Source organism: Camellia sinensis, unplaced genomic scaffold (genome assembly GCF_055761805.1).
Source record: "Camellia sinensis isolate YWXY unplaced genomic scaffold, ASM5576180v1 Unanchor3, whole genome shotgun sequence".
NCBI lineage: Eukaryota > Viridiplantae > Streptophyta > Magnoliopsida > Ericales > Theaceae > Camellia > Camellia sinensis.
Window position 1 is genome coordinate 9,927,186 of NW_028129178.1, and position 12,573 is coordinate 9,939,758.

A 12,573-nucleotide genomic window follows, 5' to 3' on the forward strand; every position below is an offset into this window, starting at 1 on the left:
AAGCTCTAAGCTTGTGCTTGCATTGCTCTATATAAGGGGAGCTTCATCCCCCTTTCAAGGGGTTCAGAATTTGGAGAAGCGAATCTTCCTCTGTCTCTCTCTCGAATCCTCTCTCTCTTCCCTTTTAGTGCTTCAAAGTGAACTTTCTTCACATTTTTGCAAAGAGACTCTTAGCCAAACACCACCAACATTGAACTGAGGTTCTTGGAGGTCATATTTGAGTTCTAAAAGTTGTTTTTGGGCTCAAGAACTTGTTATTGTCATGCTTCAAGGGTGAGGCCTATATCCTCTTTAAAGCTTTATTCTAATTGCTTATTTGGCCACCTTTGGATGCTATTTTAGGCCTAGCTTTCAACTACAAAAACCTTTGTTTTTAAGTGTTAAAAATGGTAGCTTAAAGTGTTTTTGGAGTTAGGGGTGTTTCACCCTCTTTGGTGGCTTATTTGCTAAGCTTCTTGCCTTCCTTTAAAGCTTGTGAAACTATCTTGTTTTGGCCTTTTAACCACTGAATTCCAGAGGAATTTCAATTGTAGAAAGCTTGTTTTGAGGGCGTAAATAGGAGGGGGTGGTCCCCCCTCCTCTTGTCTTGTTAGCATGTGTTGTTGGCCTACCAAATGAGCATGTGTTTCTATCCTCTTGAGGCTTAGTTTGAGCATGTTTTTGTGACTTTTTGGACCTGCTATAATTCTATTTTTGGCTGATTTGGTCGCCTCTTGCATGCTTCATACACTTGTAGTGCAATTTCGTTCACTAGCCTAGCATGCTCCATGTTTTAGCCTATTGATCTAGCATGTTTAAGTTTGGCTCGAGCATATTTTTGCTACTGATATAGCATGCTTAAGCTCTGTTTGAAGTTGTCTTAGCCCGTTGAGGCTTGCCTTGCATAGTTGTAGTGTAAAGGGCCTTGACTAGTTTTGAGTTTTGAGGCCTTTAACATGTTGTGTATGTGATGATTGCATGCTTTGGCATCATTTAGCATGTAATTTCAGAGCATATATTACAGCCACACACTCACATATTCCACTCCTTAAGAGCTTTTGAGAGTTGTGCCTTCATGCCTTGTTTGCGAGCCATCAAATGGGCATGTTTTCCTTGTGTTATATGCCCTGATCTTAGCATATTTCAGCCATTGTTTCGGCATATTTAACCTCTATCTGAGGTTGGTTTGGTCATTTAGGCTTAGTATTGTATGCCTATAGTGCTCTGCTCTTTGCTAGTTTCAATGCCTTTGACTTCAAGCATGTCTTGCATGCATCATTTGCATGATTTTAAGTCATTTTGCATGCCATTTCAATGCTAAAATACACGCCATTGCACTCCATTGTTTACTCCTTCATTTGTTTTGAAAAAGGTCATGAGCATGGAATTGAGGCTCTCATGCCTAATGGTTTTAGTCTTCTCTTGAGGGCTTCTACTAACCGAAAGCATGAGGCTTCTTTCGTGCTTAAGGTACTTGTGGTTTAGACCATCTTTCCCATTAAAGGACAATCACATTTGGACAAATCAATTAAAGGGTTAATTGGTAAGTTAAAATGAGTAAACAAAATTGAACCGAGTAAAACATGCCAAGATAACATATTTGTGTTGCATTTCATGTGTTTGGATCGGACGTTAATCCAAACACAAGGAATGTGGCAGGTTTCATACTCAAAGTGATGAAACGTGTTGTGTTTCTCGGTCGCCGACACCCTAGATCATGCATGATAGGGTGGAGGCTCTTCGAGTCTTGTTTGTGCATTCACTAACATTGTGCAAGCTTGGCCCTTTGGCCATCATGCATTGAGATGCGTGATTGGTGGCTTGAGAGTCGAGTACTACGCTCCTTTGAGCTTGAGAAATGATAAGGAGAGTAGTTGCACACACATTTTCCTTGCAAATGCAATGTTGTGCCTTTGTTGATCTCTGTTGTAGCAAAGTTGAGATTCTGGAAAGGGAAGTGGCCAGCTGGCCACTTGCGCTAGCCTGCCGACCACTTGAAGTGGTCGGCCAGCCAGTTAAGGTAGCCTGCCGACAAGTTACAATGGCGGGCCGGCCACTTGCAGCAAAATTTTCCAAAATGCTCTTGTTTTGAGGCAGATGCAACTTGAAAGTGTGTTCGATGTTCTGAGGTCACCACGAGTGCAAACAGAGACAACTTATGGCAAGGCAATGCATTTCCGGGCGAAGCAAACCGAGCATGCATCTCTCCATCTTCTTGAGGCCATTTTAACTGCTTTGTTTAGATAGTTAATTTACCAATTTTGTAATTAGTTAGTTAATGTGCTTCGCTAATTTATTTCATCTCTGTAATATTCTAATTAGCTTAGCATAGCTAGTTTCAATTCGGTTTGTAATAATTAGTTAGCTAGATTAGTTAATTAGTTAGTTTGTAATAGTTAGCTTAATTAGCGTAGCTAGTTGGCTTGCTTATTCGGACCCTCCTTCAAGAGGGCATATGTTGAATAAGTGTGCGTGTGTGTGTGAATGTCTTCCAACCCCACGTCTTTCTCCCTTTTATTTACCTGCTTTCAGTGGTTATATTAGGGCATATTTTGATTAACATACCTTATGCTTGCATGCATGCATCGTTCAAACCACATTGAATTTCAATACTTACTTGAATACGTCTTTTAAAGCATGTTATCGAGTGTTGCATTCATATGCCCTCTTAGATAGCCGAGCCTATTTAGTTGCATTTTTGCATGTATTCCATTAGGCATCTTAACATAGCTAGGATGATGCATCATTTCTAACTAGTTTTCTGTTTTGACTCAGAGTACACTGTAAGTGTTTATGCTTTAGCATCTTTGCATGTGTGTAAGTGACTGCAACGATAGCATTCTTGCCATGAGGTTATTTCCTTAAATGCTAAACTGCACGAATGCCTGTGGATGCAGGCTTTGTTACTTGAATTGGAACAATTCATCAAAATGTGAGTTTTAAACCCACTTGAAGTGGCAAATCATCATGTTTTAAGCCCACCTTGTTTGGTGGCAAATCCGCATTTCTAAGCCCACTTGAGGGTGGCAAATTCAAACCATTTTCGAAAAACAAACATGAGATGTTTTGTTCCAAATCAAGTGATTTAGTCTATACTTGTATGCAGTGCGCATCACACAGTAAGGTTAGTTAATAAACCGGAATAAGAACACATGTGTTTTAAAAAACAACATATCATGTTTAGTAGAGGCCGATCTTTGATCGGGCGTGCAGGGGTGCTCATTTTATGACCTTCCCCCCTCGTACCCAAGTTCCTGAGCTGAGGCAACTTTGGTGATGACGGACACCTGGCCTTAGGCACGAGTCAGGGTTTCCTAAATTTTTCAAAATAAAATATTTAGCTGGCGACTCTGAAATCTGGCAAAGCAGTCCATGTTTGGCGCTTTTGATTCAAAATAGATTTTTCAAAACCAATTGCCAGATTTGGACTCTTTGGTGATTTATCAGTCTTAGATTGCACTTTGTGAGATTAGATTCAGAACTGTGACAGGAGTCCGAACTGTAGTAGCTAGAACCCAATTCGCCCTCTCCGAAAGGGGGGCCGCCTGGAGAGAGTTTCGGGCAGTCTACAGTTTCTGGCGACTCTGCTGGGGAAATTTAGAGAACTTGACTCGAACTCATGATATGTTGTTTTATCTACATTTATGTGATTCTTTGCATTGCATTTGCATTGGTGTGCCTAAGTCACAGTGTTTGCCATCTGCTATTCTTGAACGGTTTGCCGGAGGCTTGCTTTGAGAAGCGCGCCATAAGGCTAACCGGTTATGGGCCCTGCCACGATGGGAGCACAAACCTCGGTTTTCACCGTGGCACCCTTTTTTTACCATTTGACCTAGTTGCATATCGGAAGCCATAGTGACCATTCCAAACTAGGACAGGTTGCTTACCCGAATGTAGGCTGTTTGAAACCGTACGCATGCGTAGTGAAACCCTAGTTCCTCACAAACTAGGATAGGGAAACCCTACCCCACCATAGGGGTGTTTTGGCTCTTACTTGCTTGATACAGGCTGTTATGGTGTGTCTCTACAGGAAAATGTATGTATCAATTGCAAGTTTGTATATCAGTTTGAGAATATCAATATTGTGGCAGAGAATTTTGGGGCAGAATTCAATAGAGAGCACAGTCATTCAACTATGCTCACATTTGTTCTTGTGAAACAAGGCTGAGATGCTGTCTATTTTCTCTTTTGCAAGGTAGTCCTGGAACTAGAGCTTCAGAAGGCTCCAATTGCGCCCGGGTGCATTGGACTTGTGTTGGTAGACTTTGTCAAGTCAGAGATTCAGTTCAGAGCAACCAGTGTTTCCTTCGCCAGTGGTAAGGCAAACAAAGGCCAGTCAGGGCTCACCAATTTAACTGATCCGCAGCCACCAGTCACATCACTTTTTTTCAAACTCAGCAAACCGTGATGGCTCAAAGTCCGAAAGAAGTGGTGACCATGATAGCAGCGTTAAATCAGGGAATTGCCAGGAAAAATGAGACTAATGCTGAAATGCAACTCCCATCTAGGGCATCTACTACACATCCAACCCTGGGCCCCCAGCCGAACTTTGACCCGCTTCCGCAGGCTAAAGATTTGCATGGTCCAGATCCCCGAGGATGGTTGGCTCAAGCTCAGGTTTTCAGACCCTTCGCGCAGCCTAATAAGAGGCTTCATCCCCTTGATGCTAATGATCTCGATCCGACTGCGGTGAAAATTACTAACCTTTAGAAGCAATTAAAAAAGGCACAGGGCCTTAACTCCATTCCCGACATTGAGGATGGGTACACCGAGGCTGTCGTTTGGCTCCCAAACAGATTCAAAATGCCACATATTAACCGTTTCAACGGGTTTGGAAATCCTATGGTACATATCCAGCTCTTCTTGGGCGTCCTGAAATCGATGGGTCTGACTAAGCCGCATAAACTCTCTTTGTATGGAAGAACCCTGTCGGGTGTAGCAGCCATTTGGTACGCCAAGTTGAAAGATAAAGTGAAGCAAAATTGGGAAGAGTTGGTTGAGCCCTTTGTTAATCAGTACTCTTACAATACCCAACTTGAAATGACCATTCAAGACCTTGAAGCAACCCACCAGAACTCCACAGAGCCTTTTGTGGAATTTGTTGCGAGGTGGAGAGCAAAGGCAGCACAGATGACAGATCGCCCTTCTGAGAGGGATCAAGTGCGGATAGTGGTGCGAAACCTCGAGCATGATATGTTGCTAGTCGCTCCACTATTCACTTTCAAAAGTTTGCATGAACTGGGGGTTCAGGTCGAGAATGTGTTCAACAATGGGACCATTCCCAGAACAAGTGAACCGATAAGGAGGGTTTTTGTAGGGAGTACCAATGCTGGTAGTAGCACTATTCCCGAACCCACTGAAATCAATGCAGTCGCCACAGCCGACCCTTTTGCCAAACCAAGCCTACAAACAGCCAACCTAACCCGAGCTCGGGGTAGAACTTTCACCCCTCTCTATATGAGCCTAACTAGCGCACTAAAAGTCTTGATGGAAAGAGGGCATCTCAAACCCCTTGATCCTCAACCATTGCCTGACCCACTCCTTGCCAGACATAACCCCACCAAATACTGCGTGTATCATCAGCAGCGTGGTCATGGCACTAATCGTTGCTATTGCCTTTGTCATGAGGTCCAGAATCTCATCGACAACCGAACGATAGCTCTACCTCAGGACCCCAATGACCAAACAGCTCATCCACACCTCAATCTAGTCCATACAATGCCATTCGGCTATAAACCCACCATGTATATCACCCTGGCCTATCTACCCAAGTCTGAGGTGTTCATTCCAGAAAGCACGGAATTGTGCATGATGGATGCATTTGAACACCAATCATCTCAAACCCATGAACCCACTACTTTTGAGCTGATAAGGATGATTGAAGATCTTCAGAGAACTGTAGCAGATTTGGCCTCTGGGATATTGGCTCCATCATCAACCACATCACATGCTAGAAGTTTCAAGCCAAAAGGCTCCTCAATCTTGGGACGGGTTGCATTGAAAGAAGGCCAATCCCTTGGCAAAGTGGAGGCGAGTGGTAAGAATAAGGTAGGGGCAGGCATTGGTCCCCATAAACACCTTCAGTGGGCTGTTGAGGCTTTGAAGGCCGAAGGACTGAACAAACAGCAAGTGCTCGCAGTTGTTGCAAAAACTGTGGAGGACACTTTTGTCGCTCAAGTTGGGGGCATTTCGAAACAAGGGGCAAGCCGGGACAAGGGATGTCATACCAGAAACCCCCCTTTCAGTTCCAGTCCTACACTCGGAAGAGATCGACAAACCAGTCCACACCTGCCGCCCCTTTCGCCGATACATCCAACACAACCAGCTCACAACCTGCCAAATACCCACCTCAGGGCCAGAGGGTGTTCACCCCGCTGTACATGTCTCTGTCAACGGCCCTGAGGGTTCTGATCAGATAAGGGCATCTGAAGCCCATGGAGCCACGACCATTATCGAATAAACTTCCTCTCTCCCATGATCCAACCAAGTACTGTGCTTTCCATCAACAAACCGGCCATGGCACTGACATGTGTTTTCGTTTTCGTCACGAAATACAAGATCTGATTGATAATGAGGTCATCGTTGCACCAGGTCCTGCAAAGTCTATCGGCACTGGATCAGTGAACTTAGGGAATAATATGACTATATGATCAGGGGATGAATCACCTGCTGATAGCACTCGATTTACTCCAGATGTCGGAACGGCACGCACTGTTTTAAGCAATGCACAAATGCCGTTTACTTTACTTTCTGACTTAGATATTGGGTCAGTCTTGTTGTGTTGTATTTTTTGTACTGAGTCAGTTGCATCTGTCTTGTTGTATCGAGTCAGTCCTGTTGTGTTAGAGTCTGGTGATTTCGGGTGTGTTACCTCAGACATCACTTGCTTGTTACTAAAGCCAGTTATGCTAGCAAATTTAAATGAAACAGCAGAGATTTTCACTTACTTTTATGTGCCTTGAAATCATTGCATTGACCAAAGTTTTTCAAAACTTTTTGAACATTGTAATGAAAACAAAGAGGGAGGAATTCCTCGGGATTTGTGAAAATTTGATCAACTCAGAGAAAGAGAGGCGTGCTAAGCATTTAATGAATAAGATCATGTTTGTTAATGTGAGTACTGAGAAGGATCCTGGCTTGGTCCAGATTGGTTTTACATTGTCTTTAGCGCGAGCGACTAGTCGCTTTCTTAAAAGATTTCAAAAAATGTTTTGCGTGATCCTACGAAGACCTGTGTGGAATCGCTCTTGAGATTGTGCAGCATAGGATCGCTCTCGGCCTTGAGACTCGACCTCTTTTGCTTTCAAACCTTGAACTTGGATTCAGAATGTTCAACGGTCAACCACAATGTAAGGCTTGTATGGCCGGATCAGAAGCAACCCTTGAACTAGGGGCAAGAAAGTGAGATCAAGAAGGTCAAATGTCATCAAAGGAAGCTTGCAAAAATGGATCAGAAGTAGCCCTTGAACTAGAGACAAAAATGTCAGATGTGCTCGAAGAGTCAAAGATGAGTCTTTCTCGCAAACCAATGAAGATCGGCAAGAACGCCAAATCCCAAAATGAAGAAGAAAAGAAAGTTTTTGTTGAAGGACAACTGAGTTCCTATCCACAACACTAGGGGCAACTTCAGCCCCCATTAGATGGACTCCTACATCATCAACGAACAGCAGCCATTCTCCTGGATTCAAATGGCTTCGACATCCTACGACCATTCAACATGGACATATTACACTTTTTTATCCTTGAGAGGCTCGTTGGGCCGAAAACCCGAAAAGGCAACCCAGGAAAAAGTTAGAGCAATTGAAAAAGAAGAAGAAAAGAAGAAAAAAGAAAAAAATGAAAAACAAATGAAAAGAAAAGAATGAAAAGAAATGAAAAGAAAAGAAAAACATAGCTCGCAAGGTCGAAAACCTGGAAGGGCGGCCTTGGCAAAAGTTAGAGTGCCAAAAGGAGAGTGTCGACACCCGTGTGTACCTTAACCCGGAACTACGTCAGGCTTGATTCCCATCTTTGGGATACGTAGGCAACTTCATTCAGAAGTCCAGCCATAAACACTTCCAAATTGATTGTGTCCATGTAATGGTTCGGATCATCTTTGTCTTATTTGTATCCGAGAGTTCGGTTGTGATCGTCACTTCGAGGACTTATTACAGTGTGATGTGGTGCCATTCAGACAAGGGGCAACTTTCCGTTGTCGTGCAGTGCCATTTAGACAAGGGGCAATTTTCCATTGTTTTGGATCCGAGGTTGTGCATCTCAAGAGTAAATTCTATGTTGGTCGAGTAATGGCCATTTGCAAAAAAATAATTTTTGATAATTTTTAATGAAGCTGACTAATTCTCTCGAAAATTATTCTATTTTTCCAAAACTGGACCATTTCTTGGACCCAAAAAAAGAAAATTTTCAGTGCTCATAACCTAACTTGCATGATTTCAAATCAGAAAATTGAACAAGCGTGTTAATCTAACTCTCATGTTGGTCAAAATTGTTTTAGTAGAAAGCAAAAACAAAAAATGGTCAAAATGATAAACTATGGGCACAGTTGAGTCAGATTTTTTGTCATTTCCCCCTTGTGAACATGCTTGCTAGAAAAGGCACCATATTTGCCGGAAAGGGCACCTTGCTTTCCAGAAAAGGGCACAACTGAAACTAACAGCAAAAGGGCAGCAAGCTCTCACATCCTCCAAGCAGCGAGGTATCAAGCCAAGTGCAAAGCATGCGCTGAAATGGAGCAAGATATTCCACTCCCTCATCTGGACAGGTTTGATCGCATTCAAGGTATGCCAAGGGCATCGTCAACCGATGTTAGTTGCCGATCTGCTGCGCATCTTGTCGCACCGCAACCCCTCTGTGGGAGAAACTCACAAATTGTGAGTAAAAAAAAGGATAATCTAGTTGAATACTAGGGGCAAGAGCCCACAACTTCCTATTTATCCGTCAACCACCCAGGGGAGGGATAAAAAAATAAGAGAGAGTATAGAATAGAGAGATGTGCGTTGAGAGAAAAAGTGAGAAAAGGGCTTTTCCAGAAAACTAGAGATTGAGTACCATAGTGATGTAAGGATCATTAATGAGGAAAGGGTGGGAAACAATAACCAAAGAAACTGGGCTCCCCGTCAACCAAGAAGTCTCTCGCCATGGGAACATACCTAAGTGTTGTGCGTGTTTTTGTTTGTCTCGATTCTTGCTTTGAGTCGTTTTGAGTGTCAATAGATGTGTTTAGGTTATTTACCTTTTGTTTTCCGTTGTTGAGTTGTTGTGTGCTGTGTTCAGTCGTAGGCTCAATACTCGGTCGAGAACTCATTTTTCAATTTCAAAAAAATAAATCGTTTGTGCTCAAAGTGCTATGCCATTCTCCACATTTGTGCAAAACAGGATTTGTTCTTTCATAAAACTGTGAGGTTCAACCCAGGTCATGTGAGAACAGTAGAATAAGGACCTATCTGAAGCTATATGGGTTCCAAATTGCAAAGCAAAAGAAAAGAGGGAAAATTTGGAGCATCTGAGTGCGTTTCAACTTTGGCAAGTTCCAAGACTGCATTCTAGGTGCACCTTCCCAGGCCTCCCCTTTCTCTGGAGTATGAGTGTATCTCGACCCCAAGCTTAAGCCTGCTTCAAGTCAGAATGGCAGTCCAAGCAGCACCTGTGCTTTTCACATGCAGATGTTATCTCTCGCCAATATGAACAAGGCGTGTCCTTTTTGAGTTAGGCATGTTGCAAAATCCTCTGAGAGGTAAATTGGAGGCACCAAAGTACATATTTGATGCCCTTCTGTTGCATAAAATATGCTTTCAATGTTGCATAGAATATGCTTTCAATGATTGCATAGAATATGCCTGCCTCATGCATAGAATATGCTTTCCATCTTGCTTAGAAAATGCTCGTATCCTTCGCATAGAATATGCTTTCCATTTTGCATAGAAAATGCTCGTATCCTTTGCATAGAAAATGCACTCTTCCATACTTGCATAGAAAATGCACCCATCCTTGCATAGAAAATGCACCCATCCTTGCATAGAAAATGCATTTTATCGCACTTTTCTTGTGCACCTCACTTGCATAGAAAATGCATTTTATCGCACTTTTTTGTGCACCTCACTTGCATAGAAAATGCACTTTATCACATTTTTTTTGTGCACCTTACTCGTACTGTCTTATGCATTGCATTCACTCGCGCTGTTTAGCACATCGCACTGTTTAGTACATTTCAAAACCACTCGCGCTTTCTTGCGCATCGCACTGTTTTATGCAGTTTACAATCGCGCTTTCTTGCGCACCTTTCTCCACTCACATGTCACGCGTTTGGATGCTTCTCACACTTTCTTGTGCATCGCGCTCTCTTGTGCACCTTACTTGCACTTGTTAGTGCATTGCTCACGCTTTTTTGCGCGTCACACTGTTTTGTGCAATTTACACTCACGCTTTCTTGTGCATCGCACTGTTTTGTGCAGTTTACACTCGCACTTTCTTGCGCATCGCACTATCTTGTGCATTTTATTACATGCTCTCATCTTGCATAGAAAATGCTTGTAGCACTTGTTAGTGCATTACATCGCGCTATCTTGTACACCTTACCTGTACTTGTTAGTGCATTGCATCACACTGTCTTGTGCACCGGCATAGCCCTGTCTTGTGCACATTGTATTTTTGTATCACTCGCACTGTTTTGTGCAACTCGCTGGTCTAGGAGACCTTAAACCCTCTAAAGGTGCAATTCCTTTGGTGTTTGTCGTGCCCGAGCAACTTTCGGTGGTTTGGTAAAGCCATCTACCTGTGTTTGCGGTGAGTTCCTAGGAGATCAACTGAGACAGTGGAAACTAGAGTTCGAATGGTCGATGCCTAGAACGCAAAGTTTTGGGATTTTCGAGACTAAACTCTGGTTTAAATACCCAGGGATATATCCTCGGCTTGAAATCTGTATGGCAGCCCCATAGGTTGAGGTAACGGGTATGCGCCTCAATTCTGAATACTGAGCCAACCTAGTCTGTCACCCCGTTGGAGAATAGGGATAGCTGCGACCATAGCCAGGGAGAAAAGTAGTACCTGTGGTCTGGAAGTGCAAGATACAAAAGAGGAAGATCCCCAGCAGCATGAGGTGAGTCATTGCCAATTGCCCCTGTAAGGTACTTTCACTACCTTGCTACATCATCCATTGCATCTATCGCATTGTATATAGAATTTATCGCATGCATTTACTGCATTGTTTTATCATGCGTCCTTTCCATGTTAAGCTTAGTTTGGTATGTGCTCATACATTTCTTTCGTTGAAGCATAGTTCTGTGATAATGTGTACGTGCCTATTCCACTAAGAGAATTGTGGTCTGAGGGTGTCGGCACCTTTTCTGTGTTAGACGTGGTCTGTTTTGTGTCCACACCTTTTCTAGGCAAGATGTGGTTTGGCCTTGCGCCTTATTTACTGCAACCATTGCATCGTACTTTGTTTTGTTGCATTTAGCATGTAGGATCACGATCTTTCCCTAGCAGATCATTCCTCACTCATATCATACCATCCAATTACTTGTATTTTGTGGTCTCTTTGCGAAACACATAGTTTTGCATGTGTTCGCACCCCTTTCACGTTGAAACACGGTTCTATTATGTGTAAGCATCCATGCTGGGCTGAGGCTAGTACTGAGGATGTAGGCACTTAGCCTGTGTTAGGCATCACTCGGCTCGTGCCCACTTCTTTTCTGTGTCAAACGTAGTTTGATTTTGCATCTCCATCTCTTTATAATATTTGTGTGGTTTTGCACTGCTTGTGGTCTGATTATTTCATAGCATTGTATATAATTACATTGTTTCGTTATATTGTGCATCATTTTACATTTTTCCCCAGCATGCGGGTGCATCTGTATTATTTTGCCTGTTTGTCTAAGTCTTCGGCCTTGTCAAAAATGGGTCATCTCTGGGCTTTGACATTCACTCCCGTCACTTCATGACTTCCGAGTTCTGCCAAAGAGGGGCAACTATAGACACCCCATTTTTGACCAACCTCAAGACTTAGACATCATCGTTTGTGCACACAATGATTGCACATGTTTGTGCTCGTTATGAGTTTCCAAAACTTTCGGCTGAATGCCTTATCCTGGGACCTCTTAACTCTCTTCTTCTTCATTTGTTTTTGGACCATGCCTTGGTGCCTTTGCCTGGAGGGAGAAAGAGGCCTGTAGGCCACTTTTTGTAACTGTAGACTACTTTTCCCTCTTGTAGGCCACTTGTAGTGGCCTGTAGGCTAGTTTCCAGAGCTTTCAACTAAGTGGCTTGTCTCGAGGCCTCTTAGCTCCCTTCTTCTTGGTTTGTTTTTGCACCATACCTTCCTACCCCTTGCCTGGAGGGAAGGGAGGGCCTGTCGGCCACTTTTTGTAGTTGTAGGCAACTTTCTCCTCTTGTAGGCCACTTTAAATGGCCGATAGGCTAGTTGAAGTGGCCTATAGCCATTTTTCTGTTTTTAATGATATTTTTGGTGCCAACTGTGCCAGCTGTTAGGCACAGAATGCATCCTCCATACACGTATATGGAGGGATTCAAACAAGCTCTAAGCTTGTCAAGCAAGCTTGTGCTTGCATTGCTCTATATAAGAGGAGCTTCCTCCCT